The 20,576-nt window shown below is 41.4% G+C and overlaps 1 long non-coding RNA gene across 1 annotated transcript; it reads left to right on the top strand.

Moving 5' to 3' along the window:
• The first annotated feature begins 582 nt into the window (after positions 1–582).
• On the top strand, positions 583–18,988 carry LOC117502885. The gene is made up of 3 exons (XR_004558427.1): positions 583–806; positions 6,349–6,355; positions 18,978–18,988. It is a non-coding gene; the product is annotated as an uncharacterized LOC117502885 (long non-coding RNA).
• Positions 18,989–20,576: the final 1,588 nt, after the last annotated feature.

Raw genomic sequence — 20,576 nt, 5'->3', positions numbered from 1 at the left:
GATGAGGGGGGAGGACCAGTGCTCACTCAAAGCCTGCTCACAGGCGAATGACACAACCGACAGGCGTGAAAAAACTCACGCATGCGCACGAAGGTTCAAGCTTGGCTGATGCAAACACACGTGATTCAAATCCATAAGGTTATTGCAAAAAATAAAAAGGTCAGATACTTTTCTAACAGACTTTGTATCTTTTTAAGTAAAGTTCTGAAAACAAAAACATTGTGGGAGAGGCAAAAAAGTGAGTAAAACCACCTTAAAAATAATTAGAACCACAAATGAACATGATTCTTGTTTTGCTTATTTATTTTGCCATTAAAATGGCCATCACTTATTAAAATAAAATAACTTCTCAAGGCCAGGGCTTCTCAAAGTCTGGGGACTATTTAATCAAAGCGCAGCAAACAAAGTCAGTAGGCTGAGCGAGTCCGAGTGAGGAGGATTGTAGATATCCCTCTGCTCGGCACTTTAAACAGGCTGCTGCAGGCAGCAGAGGAGGGGGAGAGCCGCTGCCACTCAGTGACAACAGAGACTTTCACTTTCAGTCGACAAACATCAGAAAAGTCTCCAGTAATGCCAGGAAAAGAAGCTAGATTTGTTGCTAGTCGCTTTTGAGAAAATAAGTCATCAAGAGGGTTTGGAAAGTCACCAGATTTAGTGAGAAAGTCGCTAAGTTGGCAACACTGAATGTAAACACACGCAACGCAAATTCACCCATGCACAGCTCTGTACCGAACTGAACGTCCCGTACCGAAACGGTTCAATACACATACATGTACCGTTACACCCTTAATCCTCATCCATTGTGAGTGCTCAATAGAAAAGCATTACAGAAATGCAGTCCCTTTATGATTACACTGGGCTCATGAGCACAACAAATTCTGCTTTCCCAAACCAATTATTTTTACCCAAGGCCAAAATATGGCCATCGGACATTGCAAAGACTTTGCATCTGTCCGTCCATCTGTCCGTCCATTCCTGGACTCAGCTTAAGTCCAGTCCCATTACTGCCAGGGTCTTCAACTTCACAGGGAAAATTCCTGGGACAGAGACCTTGGACAAGTTCAAAGATGGGTAACCTTGACCTTTTCTAAGTGGTCAAAAAGTCACATTCTTTCTACACACTTAGCATAACTCCATTCCTATTGTTTCCAGGGTCTCCAAATTCACAGGGAGCATTCTTGGCACACAGAACTGGGACAAGTTCAAAGATGGGTAACCTTGACCTATTCAGAGGGGTTAAAAAGGTCACATTCCTTCCACACACTCAGCATAAGTCCACTCCTATTAGTGCCAGGGTCTTCAAATTCACAGGGACCATTATTGGGACACAGACCTTGGACAAGTTCAAAGATGGACAACTTTCACCTATTTTAAGAGCTCATAAGGTGACATTAACTTTCCTATTTTTATTCTCATATGGCCGAGGGTATTTTAGCATTGTATTATATTTACTGTTTATGTAGGGGCAGCATGGTGGCTTATTGATTAGAAAGCGCCTGGTGCTTTCTGGGTAGAGTTTGCACCTTTTCCCCATGTTTGCTTGAGTTACAGTGGGGAAAATAAGTATTTGACCCCCTGTCAGTTTTGCAGGTTTTCCCACCTACAAAGAATGGAGAGGTCTGTAATTTGTATTGTAGGTACACTTCAACTGTAAGAGACAGAATTTAAAAAAAATCCAGTAAATCATATTGTATGATTTTAAAGTAATTAATTTGCATTTTATTGCATAAAATAAGTATTTGACCCCCTACCAGAATTCTGGCTTTCACAGACCTGTTAATTTTTCTTTAAGAAGACCTCTTATTCTGCAGTCTTTACCTGTATTATTTGCACCTGTTTGAACTTAAACTGGCCTTGTGCAGATCTACAGTTTTGTCCCTGGTGTCCTTAGACAGCTCTTTGGTCTTGCTATGGTGGACAGGTTGGAGTGTGATTGACTGTGTGTGTGAACAGGTGTCTTTTATACAGGTAACAAATTCAAAGTGTAGTGAAGTGTACCTATGATAAAAATTACAGACCTCTCCATTCTTTGTAGGTGGGAAAACCTGCACAACTGACAGGGGGTCAAATACTTATTTTCCCCACTGTATCTCTGGGTGCTCTGGCTTCCTCTCACTTCCAAAGATATGCAGGTTAGGTGAAATCATGACTGTGAGTGGCAGCATGAATGCATGTGTGAAAATATGTCGGCCCTGTGAGAGACTAGCGGCCTGTCCAGACTGTACCCTACCTCTCACCCAGTGACTTGTGGGATAGGCTCCAGCCTCCTGGTATGTGTAAAAAAATAGATGGATATACAGTATGTGTATGATGGGTAACTCAACCCCTTCAAACTTTCTGATCAGAGAGTCAAAGATCAAGATCACTGGAATTTTTTCTGACCTAAAATTTGTTACACAAAATTATGCTTTGCATCTCTTTTACCTGTTTTATGTATGTTCAGTGTTCTTACTCTCAAAAAGTGAAAGATCAATGTCACTGGAAAGTTTTATTTTTTAAATCCTTCAAACAGTTTCCTATATTGTGAATATGTACCCATAGGCGGGGGGGGGGGGGTGCTTGCTCTGCGATACCTCTTCCATATGGTATAACCCTCATCTTGGCACTGTAATAGCACAGAAGACTTCTTTATATTTAACTTTTCCCCCTTTTTGTTTAAAGAGATAGTGAAGGAATTAAAAAGGAGCAGCAATTTCATCTGGATTTGACCCGGGTGACCTTTCTGCTTAGGCTAAGATATTAGTCTCACTTTGCAGTGAGAGAGAACAGGCAGCTTATTAAAAACAAGTCTGCATTACCATAAGACATATTAAAGCACTTGGCTTCCTAATCTTTGGAATGGTTCAGATGATTATCTTTCCACGACCCAAAAAGTTGTTAGCGAAAAAGCAGCTGGATTGAGAATTTCCCTGAGATATTAAGGGAGCGGTTTGCTTTTGATTTTATCAGCTGTTGTGACCAAATAAGTATTGTCTCTGTGAAATCTCCTTCAGTCACGCTATGATTGTGCTTTTTCAGCAGAAGCACGGCTGTCGAACACCAGTGGCTGGAAGCAGAGAGAGAGGATGGAAGCAGGTGGTGTTGCAGACATTTGCCTCATCTTAATAAAACAGGAGAAACGGGGGGAAATAATGTAATAATAACCTATATTCAAGAAGATAATATTCAAAAATGAAACCTTTATTAACTTTCTGATTATAATCGTGACTTTGTATGAAGACTCGATGACCACAGGCTTGGAAGAACCTGAATTCAGGGCTCTAATTATGGGAAGGTGAAGGACATTTTTGAATTAATTCTAATTGGTATAGATGCAATGTAATAGTAAGTCTGGCAGGCCTGGCTTCAACTACACTGCTAATAAGAGACAATGAAAGTGATTGATGTGATGATGCTGATGATTATATGAGCAGGAAGAAACACATACAGCACTGATAGTAGTGGAGGAAAATACACTGAACAAAAAGATACATGCAACACATGTGTTTTTGCTCCCATTTTTCATGAGCTGAACTCAAACAACTAAAACATTTTCTATACACACAAAAGACCTATTTCTTTCAAATACTGTTCACAAATCTGTCTAAATCTGTGTTGCCGACATAATCCATCCCACCTCAAAGGTGTGGCATATCAAGATGCTGGTTAGACAGTATGACTATTGCACAGGTGTGCCTTAGGCTGGCCACAGTAAAAGGCCACTCTGAAATGTGCAGTTTTATCACACAGTTGTAGTTTTTGAGGGAGTGTGCAATTGGCATGCAGAGTGCATGAAGGTCTACCAGAGCTGTTGCCCATGAATTGAATGTTCATTTCTCTTCCATTAGCTGTCTCCAAAGATGTTTCACAGAATTTGGCAGTACATCCATCCAGCCTCACAACCACAGACCACATGTAACCACACCAGCCCAGGACCTTCATATCAAACATGTTCACCTCCAAGATCATCTGTGACCAGCCACCCGGACACCTGCTGCAACAATCGGTTTGCAGAACCAAAGGATTTCTGCACCAAACTGTCAGAAACCATCTCAGAGAAGCTTATCTGCATGCTCGTCGTCCTCATCTGGGCCCCAACTTGACTGCAGATCATCATCGTAACTGACCTCAGTGAGCAAATGCTCACATTCGTCGGCATCTGGCTGCTCATCAACTCTATGTGAAGGAGATGCGTTGCACTGCGTGAGGTAAATAGTGGTCACATCAGATACTGACTATGCAAAACTGCACATTTTGAGTGGCCTTTTACTGTGGCCAGCCTAAGGCACACCTGTGCAATAATCATGCTGTCTAATCAGCATCTTGATATGCCACACCTGTGTGGTGGGATTGATTATCTCGGCAAAGGAGAAGTGCTCACTTACACAGATTTAGACAGATTCATGAGAAATAGGTCTTCAGAATATATAGAAAATGGTTTTGATCTTTGAGTTCAGCTCATGAAAAATGGGAGAAAAAATAAAAGTGTTGCATTTATATTTGTGTTCAGTGTACCGTCTTATTAAAATATAGATGTATTGCTTGACATTTTAACAGGGAAACCAAAACCATTGTGTTGATGTATCTTAAGTTGCTTGTTCTAATTGTTTGGCTGATACCTGGATATCAGTGAAACATGTTCTCATTCACTAATGCCACAATAACACAACACACCAGCAAAACAGATCTCTTTCAGGATTGAAGAAGACATCTTTTTACATCAAGTGCAGTTCATTTTCCACCAAGAAGGGAAATGTTAATACCCACATGCCTACTCAGCTATGCACTTTAACTGGAATGGCCTGTCAGAGGAACATGTCATGACACAGATGTCAGTAGATATGAGTACCGTGTATTCAAGACTCATCATACTGTCTTGTGGTAAGCACAAGTAATATGATGGTAAATAATAAACCGACTGCATGTATATAGCAAGGTCAGTCCATCTAAAATGTGCAAATGCTAAATGTGTTTTACGCTGATGCCTCACATTCACCCATTCATTCATGCATGCTAATGTCACGAGCTGGCATGCACACCAGGGCTAACGTGGGAGTTGGGGACCTTGCTGAAAGACACCTTAACTGTGGTAACGAGCGTATGACAAGTCCAACTCTTTAACTGTCCTTGTAGATCTTTGGCAGGGGATTAAACCTATGACCCTTCAGTCATGAGGACATTTATTTACCTTGAGCCTACCATTTCCCACTCAGTTTTTTTTTTTTTTTTTTTTGGATATGGCAAATGGAATCATTCAGGCTGCTCTTCCATCCAAGAAACATGTCTGAACCAATTTACAGTGATGTCTCACATTAATCCATTTACAGATACGCACACGCACACACACACACACACACACACACACACACACACACACACACACACACACACACACACACACACACACACACACACAGTTTTGATAGTAGGAACCCATTAAGACCACAGTTCAACCATACTTTAGTCTCACTTGAGTCTCAACCTGAGTACTAAGGACTGGAGTAAAACAAAAGTTTATAATTTTGTTGTTGTTATTTGACTGTTGTTATTGAACTTGCTTTTAGAGTCATGAAATCACCTAACCTGCATGTCTTTGGAAGTGAGAGGAAGCCAAAACACCCGGGGTAATCCATGCAAACATGAGGGAAAGATATGAACTCCATCCAGCAAGCACCAGGTGGGAATCGAGCCTGGGACCTTCTCACTGTTCGCTTGCTAATAACTAAGCCAACGTGCATGCCCCCAACCGACTGAACCAACAACCTTCCATTAAGGCAGGGGTGCCCGAGTTCAGTCCTTGAGATCTACCTTCCTGACACTCTTAGTTGTCTCCCTGTTCCAACAAACCTGAATCCAATGAAAGACTCGTTAGCAGGCTTTTAATGAGCCTTTCACTGGATTCAGGTGTGTTGGAGCAGAGAGACAACTAAGAGTGTCAGGAAGGTAGATCTCAAGGACTGAACTCGGGCACCACTGCATTAAGGTTAGTTAAGTGGTCACAAACAACTTAACTAACCTTAATGCCAACATGGTTTCCTGTGTGCTCTTTGGGTTGTATTAATAAAACCAATTGGAACAATGGAAACAATCTGGGTTGTGACTGAAGCTGTTCATCAGAGAATTCCTGAATGTCAAACTGTTGATAGTTTTGAATGAGTACAGAGGATAATTTTAGTGAATCAAGTGAAACATGTTAAATCTTGATTTTGTTAAGCAATTTGATTTGTCTGATTTACAAGACAGATTGGCATATTTTCTTTCTGAGAGTCATCTTTCAGGCTAAACTGCTCATTTTCGCTGACAGATTCAATTTAATTGTCATTGAACCGCCACAACAATTCATAAAAGAAAATGCAGTGGGGAAGAAAGGCCTTTAGTATTGTTGTGCATACAAAATATGTCCTCTGCATTTAATCCATCCCAATTACAGTTTGACACAATCCAACCACTAGGAGCGGTAGGCAGCCACAATCCTGTAGAGACGCAGCCTTGAACAGTGGCACAGACAAAGTACACCCAATAAGCATGTTTTTGATGGTGGGAGGAAACCAGAGTGCCCAAGCAGACAACATGCAAAATCAACACAGAAAGGAACTGGGCAAGGGTGGAAGTAATCCCCAGACCTTCCTGCTGTGACACAACAGTGCTAACGACTGAGGTACCTTGCTGCCCAAAACTGCAATGGTGGTACGTGGTTCGTACATAGTGGTACAGCATTCAAATAAAATAGAATGCATGGGCACAGGGTGCTGGTACAGATGAGGTGAATGAAGTTGGACAACACATTTAAGAACCAATTTAAATGGAAAAGATATGTAGCCAATCTGCTTTGCATACACCTGATTTCAAAAGTTAAGTTAAAAAATAGATCCTGTTTATGGCCCCTTTACACATAGTGCAAAAACGGACAAAATGTCAACCCCTTGACATTTCATCTGTTTTTGCACTTGTTTTTGACCTGGCAATCTGCCCAAAAATGAAAGTAAGGAGCTCCACCTGACTGTGCTGTGAGCCTGAACTGCATCAAACACTGTTTCTGCTTCAAATTTTTACCCCGATGAAGTACAATAAAACAAGTTTCAAGCCGTACTCACTATGTTTGCAGAGGATCAAACATGGATGAAGCTGTTAAGACACCCGGATGTTACTACGCACTAGCAACGCTTTTGTGAGTCAGGATTATATTTTTGAACAGTTTGAAAATTTAACTCAGATTTCAAAACTGCTGGCGACAATGGCTGTAACTATGATGAAAACCAAGTTTGTTCAAGATTGACAATGACGGATGAAGAAGTTATTATGATGCTTCAAAATGTGCCCTGATTTGCTGTTGGGGATTAAACAGGAAAGAGCGGCGCACTGTGGAATCACCCCATAACCAGTGACCAAAGGTGAAAGTGGACCCAAGGCGGTTCCATGGTGCAGTACCAGAATATGCTTCTAGACTTGACTTGACTTGTACAGGAACAATAGTTTCTGATCATCATTCAGAAGGGAGTAAGGTAATCACACCATGATTTGGAATTCTTCCTGTATATAATTATGACGTAAACACCTTCTTCTATCTATATGTAGCACTTGAAATTACCTTTTGAACGGATGATCTTAAACACTTTCTGTGACTACAAAATATTTGTAACCACCTGTATAGATTTACCACAGTCATTTAATATGTAAAGTAGAAAAAAACATCCTTAACATGATTGGGGCACAAATTCATGCAATTTGCGCAGACGTGGAACATCCTACCACTTAGGCCGCAGTGCCTCACACTGCACACATGCAGGCATGGTTCATAACATAAAGTTATCATGCATACCCTGACATTGGGGTGAATGTGACGCATTATTGTCAGTGGTGGGCACAGTTCAGTTAATTTGATAGCAGATAATTATCAAAGCTAATGTTTTTGCTATCAGATTAGATTTTCAGATAAGTTTTAAAACCATCTTCGGACCAATTATCTTCCAATAAATTTAGTTCCGATATCTTTCAGTCCGGACAGCACGGTGGCTTAGTGTTTAGCACTGTTGCCTCACAGCAAGAAGGTCGTGGGTGCAATTCCCGTGGCCTTTCTGTGTGGAGTTTGCATGTTCTCCCCGTGTTTGCGTGGGTTTCCTCCGGGTGCTCCGGTTTCCTCCCACATCCAAAGACATGCGGGTTAGGTGGATTGGAATCTTTAAAATTGTTCGCAGGTGTGTGTGTGGGTGTGTCTGTGTTTGTTTGTCTATTTGTGGCCCTGTGATAGACTGGCGTCCTGTCCTGGGTGTACCCCGCCTCGCGCTCTATGACTGCTGGGATAGGCTGCAGCTCCCCGCGACCCTTAATTGGACTAAGCGGTAGAAGATGGATGGATCTTTCAGTCTAATAGCATTTTCTTTGATGGTAAAGTTTAATGGTCAAAAATGTTTGTAAACCCTAAAATCAAACATTTTAGTCTGTTTATGGTGTGTTTATAGCCACTGAGCAGACTGGCTGCCTGTAGCTTGCTGATGACATCATCATTAAGCGCAAAACGTGATTGGCTGGTCGACGCAGGGAGCATTATGGGTAGTGTAGTTCAGGTTCACTTTGGACGTTACAGTGACTTGTCCACTCGACACAAAAACAAAACAGACTTATTGTAACATTATTTTATTTTATTTCTTTGTGGCTGTAATTTAATCGCCAAGACTGTGGGGGAGAGAAGCTCTCATGGCGCAGCTGTGTGTACAGAGGGAGAGACTTTTCTTCACGTTTCGACACTGTTTTGGATTTTAAAAAAGGATGCTTTATGTGGATTATTTATTCAGATGAATCCCACTGAAATTAACAGGTAAGAATTTATATTTACTATGTGTCTTTTACTCTGCCACTCAATGCATTAATGGACATACTTCGGTTGTTTAAACCACAGGGTTGAAAGCGTGTGAAAAAAGTGGCAGCTTTTAGTTCGTAAATGACGGTGTATCTAATACTGAGATAAACTGTGACTTCTAATACTGTCTTTTACTGCTTTTGAAAGATGATGAAAGTGTTTGGGGGTTTTTTTGTTGTTGTTTATTCATTTTTCGTACGTTCTTTGTGTTTGTGATCCTTGAATTTACCCAGTAGAGGTGGGCGATACCAGGAATTTTGGTATTGATCCGATACCAAGTAAATACAGGCCCAGTATCGCCGATATCGATACCGATACTTTTTCATATTTAAGCTTCATAGATCCAAAGGATTCAAAAGACCTAGGATAGAATTTTGCCAAACATTGTACGTGACAGCAAAATACTTTATTATCACAATCAACATTTTTGTTTAAAAAATATCACTCAACACAACTTAAAACAAAATCTCCTGAGGTAGAAGGCTGACTCAAAGAGAGCGCTGAGTGGACGGGCCAGGCTGAGCCTACCTGCATGGCTGTCGCCACTGAGCCAAGTGATGGCGCAACAACAAAAGACCAGAGGGGGGAGGGTGTGCTGCTCCATGTTGTGTGACACAGTGCAGCACTACTCTTATAGACAGAGAGTAGACTTTGATGAATCTTCATGCACAGCAGTCAGTGCGTGCGGGAGAGAAAAAAGCTTGAGTATCAATATTTTTACACGAGGATCATTCAATATCAATACCAGCATTGGCATCGATATTATCGATATTAGGATCGATTTGCCCACCTCTATTACCCAGCAGCCCCTGCAATGCTTAAAGTGAAACTGGTTTGTCAGAAACCGACAGTGTAATCTGATGTGGCCACGTCCAAATCAATACTAATATTTCTCGGTTATCGGTTATCTGTAACAAAGATCATTTTTTTGGCAGTTTATCGTCATAAAAGATAACTTTTCAGTTATTTGATTAATGGTTACTGAAGCTAACTTTTGGGTTAGCTGCGCCCACCACTGATTATTGTAAAGTGCTTTGAGTGTCTGATGCAAATGGAAAAGTGCTATATAAATGCAGTCCATTTACCATACCTTCACAGAAACTTTGAACTTAATTTAAAACCCAAGCTTAATCCTAAACCTAACTCCTAACCTTGACAATAACTCCTAATCATAACCACAACCCCTAACATGGCTGCTCTACAAACAAATGCAATTTGGAGTCATTAATGTGGCTACGAGCAGATAAGAAGTTTTTGGTTTCAGTTTTGTTCCTTGAGCCAATTCACAGCCTTGGTTGCTTTCAGAAAAAAAAAAGTGATGAATTCAAGCTAAATTTACTGTACATGGAGATAATCGTGAACTCGCTGCTATCACATTGGATTCAGTGAGTAAACAAAGCCTCAACTCTCCTTTTGTGATTGAAGGATGGGAATGGAAAATTGCTATTTTCATCCAAATAAATAAATAAATAAATAAAGTGTAGTTTTGACCCTTATAATTCCTTCTGTTCCACATCCTCATCTATAAATCAGATACCATATACATTTTGAAGTCACTTGTTTCTACTCAGTCTGCTGCTGGAGATTGCCGTGGAGTCAGAAGCTTCCAATAGAAAGTCTCAGGCTTCAACAGGCATCACAAGCTTTTTTCCTGTTCTTCTCCCAGTAATAATGACTGGAGCATTGCTATTACCTGCTCTGAGCCCGGAAGATAGGATTCCTGCAGAGCAGGCTGCAAGCTGCTCCCCTGCTCTGCATTGTGATGAGTTCTCCTACTGATGTTTTCCTCCTCTTGTTCATCTCATCTCTGCCAGTCTTACTTTTCTCTCCCACCTGTCCTCACCCATAGCGAAGTCGCTTTCCTAATACATGTGTAGCACCCCCACCCCACCCCCTATGCGCTTGCAGCTTTCCCATGTATTCTTTTTGTACACTTTCTTGCTGTGTGGGTTGGTCTGTTCCTATCCTCCTACATGGTACTCTAACAGTATGTCCATACGAATAAAAAAAGATGTGGGGTGATGTGCCAAAAAGTGCTGCAGAACCCAGAATATTGACTCAATATGTATTTTCTATTTAGCTGTGAAACTGTGATTTCAATTATATATGCACTTCAACCATTTTAATGATGTAGTCAGTGAGTATCTGGACATATCCTACACAACCTACCATCCCTGGTTCTCAAGACCAGGCACCGAAGTGGCTCTAATCTACTCTTTTCTACTCTTCTATTTTACTCTTCCTTTTTAGATATTTATATATACCTTAGTATACTAACATAGTTCCACCTTAGAATTGGAATATAATATATAAGATATACCTTACTGAATTTTAATATTATAAAGCAAACTATTGCAATATGCATTACATAGAAAATTGTAAGATAATTAAAATAGCAAAAACATTTTGAGGAGACATAAAATTAAAACTAGAGTGCAGAATGCAAACATCCACCAACACTATTTTCCATTTCCACAAAAACATTTACCTTGAAAAAAAATTTCAAGGTAAAAGTTGTGTTAGAATTGGCTTTTCATAAGCTAAATTACATGTGATCAAATGTCAGGAGTATATATTTAGTTCAGGCACTTGAATCTTTTTTTTTTTTTTTTTTTGTGGTGTTGTCAGGTTGTTGTTTTTTTTTTTTTTTTTTTACTTTTTCCAGTTTCTGAATTCTTTGGTTCTTTGAACATTGGTTATCTCTGCTACGCACAATTTGTCTTTGCTTTTTGGCACTTAGTTTCCCACTAATAACTGTAAGATAGATAGGCAGAAAATTGGAACCTCCATCCAATTTTTGTTGTGTAGGTAAGAGTGACTGAGCCACTTTTGATTGAGATATAATGCAAAATGCCCACGAAATGGGCTTTTCAATATTAAATTAAAATGTCCATAAAATCCACAATCTGTCTCAGATCCAGATCAAATTTTGCCAGGCGATAGAGAGTGCCAGTCTGCACCTAACTTTCAAATATGAGAGTGACTGGGGCATGTTTGATTAAGATATAAAGTAAAATATACATTAAAAAGGGTTTCAATGTTAATTTAAACAGCCACAAAATCTACAACCTAGATTAGATCTGTATCAATTTTGTCAGTCAATAAAGGATACCATCCTACATAACGCTTCACATATGAAATTAATTTGTTGTGTTTTGACAAGAGTTATGAATTTTTGAAAATCTGTTCAATGTTAAAGATAGGATTTTTCATCAGTTTTTGCACTTTTTTGGGGGGGATTGTGGGCGACTGTAATAGAATGGCATGCTGTGGAATAGGGGTGTCAGCATCCAAGTCACAATAATATAGCAAGACAGAGAAGATGTTTGTTTGCCTATCAGAATATGAATCTTCATCAAACGTTTCATAATGGTGCATGAAAAATTGTGTGCTCCAGGCTGTTCACAAACAGGAGCGAATTACTCAATCTTCCAATGTTCTTCTGTACTCATTCTATTACAGAGTCACACCACTTTGTGTACACCTCATCTCATCAGGTCTCAGAACAGAAGTAGAGTACATTGTGTTAGGACTCTGCTGGGAGAATGCTTGGGAAGTCCAGGGGCGGTGTTTATTTTTACATTTAGAACTGGAGTTGCATCAGGAAGGGCATCCGTTGTAAGTACTGGATCCGCTGTGGTGACCCTAAACATCTGGGGACAGCTGAAAGACCAACAACAACTCATTCTATCATAACATTAGAATATTACAGTGATTACTGCTCAGTTCTGTATTGTACATGTTCCACCCTCGAATGAGCTCTGCTTTTGGTTATTTCCTCAAGGGTTCTACCCTCAGCTCTGAGACAGATCATTGCCACTCTCCGCCTACGAGGTTGTCAGCTCTATACAATAAGCTGTCTACCTTATTTGCTCAGGTTATCGGATGGTGAATTTGTTTATAACTTCACCGTCATCTTCAGGTGGTGAGTAACTATCACCCTCTGGGGTACAAAGGGAGGGAATTACCTTGAGCATAAATGGGCAACAGTGTGCCATGAAGGTCTAGTTTCCCTCAATATAAAGACTTGTGAAATCAACTGCTGAATGGATAAGTAGCAATGGAAACCTCCACTATCTTGGCTCATCATGCCCATCCCTGGACTAAAAGACAGAGCAGCAGGCTTGGGACCAGACAACCCTCTGACTCCTTCTCAACATACTAGTACCCTTCAGAAAGGTTCTTAATCTCCAAGCTGCTCTTGGGTTTTATTGGAGCACCTTCAAGTTCAAGTTCAAACAATTTTACTGATCCCTAAAAGAGCAGTTCATCTTCACACCCAATTTCCTCAGGGGGAGATGCCACCGCCCTCGCTGAAATCCCAAGCCAGAGAGTCACCTTTTATGGCAGCAGCCTGATATTGGGGTCTGTGGGTGAATGTGATGCTCACTGTACAGGACTTTGAGCATCTGCAGTCCATTTATTTGACTCTTGCACCCTAATTTCAAAGTGGCACCTGTGAAGCCTTTCTCTCACTCTGCCAGATGGAGCAAGATTGCTGCCACCAGGTTACCACTCTCACCTGGATCATCTACTCCATCCCAGTACTGTTGCTGTGTCAGTTTGAGAATGAAATGTCCCTGCCACATCACCCATGTGACAGCTTTCCTCCTCCCCTGTTGGGCCCTAAGGGACACCTCATTTCTGATCTCACTTACATGAGCTAGAAAGTGACATCTCCAATGAATACTAAGCCATCACACACATTTTATGCCTTACTGGCATGTTGAAGGCTGTCAAGGTGAGCAATGGTCCCCTCCTGTTGAAGATGCTGGCAGCTGTGGCCTGTTCCCAACTGTCACATCAATCCTGGCAGGTAACTGACCTTCACCCCCAAAACAGAGGAACATATTACTGCAGTCATGTTCAGCACCTATTATGTGGGTGTTGCTCAGGTGGTACCACTCTCTGACTGTCTTCTTCATCAGTTGCTGTGTGTTGAGCATCTGTCCAACCATCACTCATTCATATCTATCCAGGGTGCTCCTCTCCTGCCAGGTAGATGTGATGCCTTGAGGCCCGGTTCTCCAGGACAGTCACTTCAAATCTTGTGACAGACAGCACAACCCCCTGCCATCCTCAACATCTGACACACTGGTGATGTCACTGTCAGAAACAGTAAGAAGGAACGCAACACCACTCTGCCACTGCCTCTACTCTACCCTGATTTGTCTGCCCACAAAAGTCCTTCACAGGGCAATGTTTATGGATATCTTAGCATATTTTAGTCATGTCTACTGTTACACAAATCGGCTCTAATACGAGGGAGAGACAGAGTGAGAAAATGGATCGCTGGTGCTGTTTTTTCTCTGTTTCTGTCTCTCATATCTCTTACACAAGGAACATTATTAATGTCAAAGCATGCCATGGCAGTCACTGAATTTTACTGAAATGAATAAAAGAAAGCAAAGTAACTTGATGCCTCCTATCCTGTTGTTACATCATACAAGCACTGTCACTATCTTGGCAGTGCCGAACTCTTTCTAAATCCTGGCCAATGCATAGTTGGACAAAGGGCTAGAATGTGGGCAAAACTGGCGTGACCTTGGCAGGTTGAATGAAGCCTGAACATGCCCCATTCATGCAATTACAAAATAAGCTAAGATAAGCTTAGGCTAACAGGCTAAATTTGGCTTTGGTCTTTCAGTAACATATTTTTGTGGACTTGGTTCTGGCTTGGGTGTGGGCATATTGCTATGGTAACCATTGCACCATCAGTGGACCTAATATCACCAACCTCTCTGCTAATTAGTGCTAACAGTGCTAACATATACAGTGAGGAAAATATTTGAACACCCTGTGATTTTGCAAGCTGTCACACTTAGAAATCATGGAGGGGGTCTGAAATTTTCATCTTAGGTGCATGTCCACTGTGAGAGACATAATCTAAAAAAAAAAAGAAAAATCTGGAAATCACAATGTATGATTTTTTTACAAATTTATTTATATGTTAGTGCTGCAAATAAGTAATTGATCCCCTACCAACCAGCAAGAGTTCTGGCTCTCGCAGACCTGTTCATTTTTCTTTAAGAAGCCCTCTTATTCTACACTCTTTACTTGTATTAATTGCACCTGTTTGAACTTGTTACCTGTATAAAAGACACCTGTTCACACACTCAATCAATCACACTCCAACCTGTCCACCATAGCCAAGACCAAAGAGCTGTCTAAGGACACCAGGGACAAAACTGTAGACCTGCACAAGACTGGGATGGACTACAGGACAACAGGCAAGCAGCTTGGTAGAAAACAACAACTGTTATGATTATTTATTAGAAAGTGGAAGAAACACAAGATGACTGACAATCTCCCTCAGTCTGGGATTCCATGCAAGATCTCACTTTGAGGGGTAAGGATGATTGTGAGAAAGCTCAGAACTACACAGGAGGACCGGGTCAATGACCTGAAGAGAGATGGGACCACAGTCACAAAGATTACATTAGTAACACATGATGCTGTCGTGGTTTAAAATCCTGCAGGGCAGCAAGGTCCCCTTGCTCAAGCCAGCACATGTCCAGGCCTGTTTTAAGTTCACCAGTGACCATCTGGATGGTCCAGAGTAGGCATGGGAGAAAGTCATGTGGTCAGATGAGACCAGAAGAGGGCTTTTTGGAATCAACTCCACTTACCATTTTAGAGGATGAGAACAACCCCAAGAAAACCATCCCCACCGTGAAGCATGGGGGTAGAAACATCATATTCTCGGGGTGCTCTTCTGCAAAGGGGACATGATGACTGCACCGTATTGAAGGGAGGATGGATGGGTCATGTATTGCGAGATTTTGGCAAACAACCTCCTTCCCTCAGTAAGAGCATTGAAGATGGATCATGGCTGGGTCTTCCAGCATGACAATGACCCCAAACACACAGCCAGGACAACTAAGGAGGGGCTCCGTAAGAAGCATTTCAAGGTCCTGGAGTGGCCTGGCCAGTCTCCAGACCTGAACTCAATAGAAAATCTTTAGAGGGAGCTGAAACTCCAAACCTGAAAGATTTGGAGAAGATCTGTATGGAGGAGTGGACCAAAATCCCTGCTGCAGTGTGTGCAAACCTGGTGAAAAACTACAGGAAACGTTTGACCTCTGTAATTGCAAACAAAGACTACTGTACCAAATATTAACATTGATTTTCACAGGTGTTGAAATACTTATTTGAGCAGTAACATACAAATAAATTATTTAAAAAATCATACATTGTGATTTCCAGATTTTTTTAGATTATGTTTCTCACAGTGGACATGCACCTAAGATGAAAATTTCAGACCCCTCCATGATTTCTAAGTGGGAGAACTTGCAAATCACAGGGTGTTCATATACTTATTTTCCTCACAGTAAATTAAAGTAAAATTTCACTTAATGTAAATTACAAAGCAACAACTTCCTTGATGGTTCATTCATACAAGTAACCACTCAGCATGCCATATTATCTCAGATATTTGTAATAAAATAGTCACAGCAGTTAGCAGCCACTGTTATCAGCTTCCTGACTCTGGCACACAGCTATCTCTGACCATGTCCCTGATTATGCATAACTTTATAGCTTAAAATAGCTTAAGCTGGTAGATACTACTACTAATGATAACAACAACAATAAGGCGGTTCGATAGCTTAGTGGTTAGCACTGCTGCTTCACAGGAAGAAGGTTTTGGGATCGCTTCCCAACTGTGGCCTTTCTTTATGGAGTTTGGATGTTCTCCCTATGTTTGCATGGGTTCTCTCTGGGTGCTCCGACTTCCTCACACTTCCAAAGACAGGCAGGTTAGGTGGACTGGAAACTGACCGTGTGTGTGTGTGTATTTGTCTGTCTGTGTGTGGCCCTGTGACAGATCGGCGCCCTGTCGTGGGTGTATACTGCCTCATGCCCTGTGCCTGCTGAGATAGGCTCCAGCCCCATGTGACCCTTGATTAGAATAAACGGGTATGCAAATGAATGAATGATGGTAACCATGTTATTCTGATGTAAAACTTGACCATTTTAATAAGGAGGCGATTTGCCTCCTTATTTATGTTCTCTCTTGGTTCTTAAAGTCAATATCAAAAGCTGTAGTCTCAGGCTCGATAAATTGATAATGTACACTATTCCTCGTACGCCGACTGTCTTTGGGGAAAGTGCATTCAAACATTTGCACCCTCATCCTGGTATAACTTACAAGAGTCAACTTAAATTGGACTATCTCCCAAGTATAGAAGATTTCAAACCTAGGATCAAAGGTTTGTCGACGGCTACATGCACATGTCCTCTTACCGAACGCAACTGCTGATTATAATGTAATGATGTGATTTCCTAAATTGTTTTAACTGTTTTTTATGTTTGTTTTGTTGTTGTTATTTCAAGTGTGTACTTTATGTGGAACTACTGCGCCGCTCTCTTGGCCAGGACTCCCTTGCAAAAGAGATTCTGAATCTCAATGGGATTATTCCTGGTTAAATAAAGGTTAAATAAAAATAAAAAAAATAATTTTTAGGGGAGGTGATGGTCTTAGTGGTTACAGCGTTGGTCTTGAGACCAAAAGATCCTTGGTTCAAATCCCAGCCTGATTGGAAAATCACTAAGGGCCCTTGGGCAAGCTCTTTAATCCCCTATTGCTCCCAGTGTGTAGTGAGTACCTTGTATGGCAGCACCCTCTCATTGAGGTGAATGTGAGGCATTATTTGTAAAGCGCTTTGAGCGTCTGATGGAGATGGAAAAGCGCTATATAAAGTGCAGTCCATTTACCATTTACCATTTACCATTTTAACATAGCGGTCTATGTGAAGTGACTTGCTTTTAAAGCCAGCTTCAAGCAGCCATTCATGGAACATCAAGATTTAGAACTAAGGCGGTCTTAATTTTTCTGTCTCACATGTTGGGGCTTCATCAGACTTAACTTGGTCTTTTATATATTCTTCACAGTTGTATGTAGTCAAACAGGTTGTAGAGTAGCGGCCATGCCCAAAAAAGACTCCTAGAAAAGGGTGATACCCCTCCCGGCGGTTGAGAACAAAAGAGACCTGTTTATTTAAAGGGTATGGATGTCTACTTTTAGAAAATCATGGTTGTACTAAATTTAAAATGTGTACCATGCATCAGATTAACCCCTGTTTGCCAAAACATTAACATGTCTTGGTACTGCAATATTGATCTATTCACCTGGCATAGAGGCATAATATGTAATCAGAGCATCAATTAACCCCATCTTTCAGGTGTAAGGCATACCACTACACACATTCTTAGGGTTTAATGTGGTTTTTATCCTACTGTGGGGATATTAACCCCTTAGAATTCAATTTTTTTTATGAATGTTCTCACCTGTTTGTTGATGCTCTGATTATTCATGAGTGGATGTTAATAAAATAAATTGCTGTGTATACAACCCCTGGCAAAAATTATGGAATCACCGGCCTCGGAGGATGTTCATTCAGTTGTTTAATTCTGTAGAAAAAAAGCAGATCACAGACATGACACAAAACTAAAGTCATTTCAAATGGCAACTTTCTGGCTTTAAGAAACACTATAAGAAATCAGGAAAAAAAATTGCGTCAGTCAGTAACGGTTACTTTTTTAGACCAAGCAGAGGGAAAAAAATATGGACTCACTCAATTCTGAGGAATAAATTATGGAATCACACTGTAAATTTTTAAAACTAACACCTGCATCAAATCAGTGATGAATCTCAAATCTGCATTGGGCAAGGTGATGATGCTGGAACTTTTGTTTGGTGCCGTTCCAATGAGATTTATAAAGATGACTGCCTGAAGAGAACATTGTTTCTGTGTAGTCTCTCAGTTGTCCAGGTGGTTTCCGTAGTAGAGAAGCTTAAATCTTCGACTGGACTGGGTTGCTTGACGCGAGGATGTTTCGCTTCAAATCGCAGAAGCTTCCTCAGCTAAAATTCTTGCTCTGGAAGTCTGACTTCTGTCTGACTCTTGTAGAGAAGAATAAAACAGAAGCCAACAAAAGCTGGAGTTTTAAACCTAACCAGACCCCTCCTACTGACAGGCAGACTGCTATAGGCTAGTGACTAAACAATAGCTCTAATTAGCAACTATTGTGCTGTAGTTAGCACACCTAATGACAGGACAGCTGTCCCTCTAATGATGGGATGGATGCCTTTCTGATGGCTCCCTTGATGACGTGAATGACTCATCACCATGAACAAAAGACTGAAATTCCTTTGACCTTAGTATCCCATTGTAAACAGGGGATAAAGCGTGTCTCAGACCCCCTCCCCAGTTAAGGCTGGGTTTCAAATGTTTTACAAAGAATGCCTCCTTGACCCCTCTCTCAAACCATTTCTTCTCTCTGGCTAATATTTTAACTTCCTTGTCCTCAAACGTGTGGTTACTGTCTTTAAGGTGGAGATGAACCGCAGACTGAGGTCCACTGGCGCCCTCTCTGCGGTGCTGGTATAGCCTTTTGTGTAAAGGTTGCTTAGTTTCACCTATGTAGTGTTCGTTACAGTTTTCCTGACATCTGATAGAATACACTACATTGCTCTGTTTGTAACCAGGGATAATGTCCTTAGGGTGAACTAATTTCTGTCTCAAGGTGTTAACCGGTTTAAAGTAAACTGGGATTTTGTGCTGTCTGAAGATCCTCTGTAGTTTTTCCCCTACTCCTGCTAAATAAGGGAGAGACACTCCTCTTCTTCTTGTCTCCGTCTCCTGTCTACCTGGTCTCTTTGTTCTCTGGGACTTCTGCACTTTGTCCAGGGACCATCGTGGGTACCCACATACTGTGAGGGCTTTCCGGACACGTTGTTGTTCTTTAGCCCTTCCCTCTGCAGTTGTGGGCACCTGTAGGGCTCTGTGTTGAAGCGTCCTGATCACCCCGAGCTTGTGTTCAAGGGGGTGGTTTGAGCCAAAGAGCAGATATTGGTCAGTGTGAGTTGGTTTTCTGTAAACCCCTGTCTGGAATTGCCTGTTCTCTCCAATCGTAACATCACAGTCTAAGAAGGCTAAATGGTTGTTTCTGGCATCCTCACGTGTGAACTTGATATTGGCGTCCACCGAGTTGATGTGTTCTGTAAAGTCCTCAACTTGCTGTTGCTTGATTTTAACCCATGTGTCATCAACATATCTGAACCAGTGACTGGGAGAGATGCCCGTGAAAGATGTCAAGGCTGTCTTCTCCACTCGCTCCATGTACAGATTGGCCACAATGGGGGATACCGGAGACCCCTTCGCATAACCATGAATCTGTCGGTAGTAATTCCCCCTAAACAGGAAATACGTGGTGTTGAGGCAGATCTCCAAGAGTTGGCAGATGTGGTCTGGTTTGAGTTTGGTCCTTTCAAGTAGAGACACATCCTCCAGCAGTCTCTGCCTCACAGCTGAGACAGCCTCAGCAGTGGGGATGCAGGTGAACAACGATGTCACATGAAATTACACCATAGTTTCATCTGCCTCCAGCTGTAGGTCCTTGATCTTGTTCACAAAATCTTGTGTGTTCTCCACATGGTGGTCTGAGTTACCCACTAGAGGAGCCAAAATCCACTTGAGGTACTTGGCCAAATTGTACGTGGTGGAATCTGTGCTACATACAATAGGCCTGAGTGGCACGTCCTGTTTATGGATTTTGGCAGTCCATAGATGCACGAGTGGCGTCCCCAGGGTACAGTCTGTAGTATGTCTGCCTGTCGATGAGTCCCTCTTTCTCCAGGTTTTGGAGGTAGCTAATGATTTTCTTCTTATAGCCGCTCGTGGGGTCTCTCTTCAGACATTCGTATGTGTTGGAGTCACTGAGCAAGTTGTTGATCTTG

Source organism: Thalassophryne amazonica, chromosome 2, assembly GCF_902500255.1.
Source record: "Thalassophryne amazonica chromosome 2, fThaAma1.1, whole genome shotgun sequence".
Lineage (NCBI taxonomy): Eukaryota > Metazoa > Chordata > Actinopteri > Batrachoidiformes > Batrachoididae > Thalassophryne > Thalassophryne amazonica.
This window is presented reverse-complemented; position numbering and strand designations above follow the sequence as displayed.